The sequence below is a fragment of the Colobus angolensis genome, unplaced genomic scaffold (genome assembly GCF_000951035.1).
Source record: "Colobus angolensis palliatus isolate OR3802 unplaced genomic scaffold, Cang.pa_1.0 Scaffold77, whole genome shotgun sequence".
In the NCBI taxonomy this organism is placed as follows: domain Eukaryota; kingdom Metazoa; phylum Chordata; class Mammalia; order Primates; family Cercopithecidae; genus Colobus; species Colobus angolensis.
Genome location: NW_012121487.1, coordinates 611,895 through 614,138, shown reverse-complemented (window position 1 = coordinate 614,138; position 2,244 = coordinate 611,895). Strand labels below are relative to the sequence as shown.

The 2,244-nt window shown below is 43.9% G+C and overlaps 1 protein-coding gene across 1 annotated transcript in view; it reads left to right on the top strand.

Annotated features, from left to right (window-relative positions):
* GATAD2B (GATA zinc finger domain containing 2B) overlaps window positions 1-2,244 on the top strand; it is a 140,639-nt gene that overhangs the window by 93,442 nt on the left and 44,953 nt on the right. The window lies entirely within an intron of this gene.

Here is a 2,244-nt window from a genome sequence, read left to right as displayed (position 1 = left end):
GAAATGGAAAGCCTTGCACACCATTGGTGGGAATGCAAAATGGTACAAGAAGCCACTATGGAAAACATGGAGGTTCCTTGACATATTAAATATAGAACTACCAGATGGTCCAGCAATCATGCTTCTGGATATCCAAAATAGTAAAATCAGGATCCCTAAGAGATATTAGCACTCCCACATGTGACAACATGGATGAAGCTTGAGGACATTATGCTAAGGGAAATAAGACAATCACAGAAAAACAAATAACTATGTGAGTCTACTTATGTGAGGTATCTAAAGTAGTCAGATTCATAGGTTGACAGTTAAATGATGGTTGCCAAAGGCTGAGAGGGAGGAGAAATTGGGGAGTTACTGAACAATGTATGTAAAATTAATGTCAAGCAGGAGGAAAAAGCTCTGGAGATCTGCCATACAACACTGTATCTATAGTCAACATTAATCAACATTCATGTATTGTACACTTGAAAATGTAAGAGTGTAGATCTTGTGTTAAGTGTTCTTATCACAAACGAAATTTTTTTTTTTTTTTTTTGAGATGGAATCTTGCTCTGTCACCCAGGCTGTAGTGTAGTGGCGCGTTCCTGGTTCACTGCAACTTCCGCCTCCCGGGCTCAAGTGATTCTCCTGCTGCAGCTTCCTGAGTAGCTGGATTATAGGCACACGCCACTATACCTGGCTAATTTTTGTTATGTTGAAATTAAACTGCTAGGCAACCCTAAATTGCCTAAATTGCTGGAGTTCAAGACCAGCATAGCCAACATGGTGAAACCTCACCTCTGCTAAAAATATAAAACATTAGCTGGGTGAGGTGGCACATGTCTGTAATCCCAGCTACTCAGGAGGCTGAGGTAGGGGAATTACTTGAACCCGGGAGGTGGAGGTTGCAGTGAGCTGAGATCACACCATTACATTCCAGCCTGGGTGGCAGAATGAGACTCCATCTCAAAAAAAAAAAAAAGGATTAAATATAAACATTTTAGAAAAAATACTTTGGAGGAGACATTTAAAAAAGAATCAAATAGAAAATCTAGAAATGCTAAAGAATATTTTGTTTTGTCTTTGAGACTGAGTCTTGCTCTGTTGCCCAGGCTGGAGTGCAGTGAGTGACATGATCTTAGCTCACTGCCCTCTCCACCTCCTGGGTGCAGCCTCTGGAGTAGCCGGGACTACAGGGATGCGCCACCATGTCCAATAATTTTTTTTTTTTTTTTTGTAGAGATGGGGTTTTGCCATGTCTCCCAGGTTGGTCTTGAACTTCTGGACTCAAGCCATCCACCTGCCTCAGCATAGCCAAAGTGCTGAGATTACAGGCATGAGCCTGTAATCAAGAATATGGTCGGCCGAGACGGGTTGATCACGAGGTCAGGAGATCGAGACCATCCTGGCTAACATGGCGAAACCCCGTCTCTACTAAAAATACAAAAAACTAGCTGGGCGACGTGGCAGGCGCCTGTAGTCCCAGCTACTTGGGAGGCTGAGGCAGGAGAATGGCGTGAACCCGGGAGGCGGAGCTTGCAGTGAGCTGAGATCCGGCCACTGCACTCCAGCCTGGGTGGCAGAGCGAGACTCTGTCTCAAAAAAAAAAAAAAAAGAATATGGTCTCTGTCCTAAGGAGTGCTTACTTTTTATTGAATGGGAAATAGATGAACAAATAGAATATGTCAGATGATAATAATTACTGTGAAGAAGAGTAACATGTCTGGTGCCTGGGCTGAAATGACTCAAAAAGCAGAGGAGTACCAACTCGGTGTCTATTGTGGTCTCTCCCTGAGGCTTGGCTTTTTCCATAGCATGGCACCCTTGGGGTAGTGAAACTTCTTAGTAGTTCAGGGCTCCAGATTTGAGTATTTCAGTAAGTAAGAGAGAAGCTGCATTGTTTTTTACAACTCAGTGGCAGAAATCGCACAGCAACTGGTTGAAACAGTCAGACCCCATCCCCCAACTCCCAGCCAGATTCAAGAGAAGAAGACATAGACTCTGCCTCTTGATGTGAGGAGTCAGGCTTTTTTTGTTTGTTTTTGAGATGGAGTCTTGCTCTGTTGTCCAGGCTGGAGTGCAGTGGTGCAATCTCAACTCACTGCAGCCTCTGCCTCCCGGGTTCAAGTTATTCTCCTGCCTCAGCCTCCTGAGTAGTTGGGATCACAGGCGGCCACCACCATGCTGCCTAATTTTTATATTTTTAGTAGAGACAGGGTTTCGTTATGTTGGCCAGGCTGGTCTTTTTTTTTTTTTTTTTTTTTT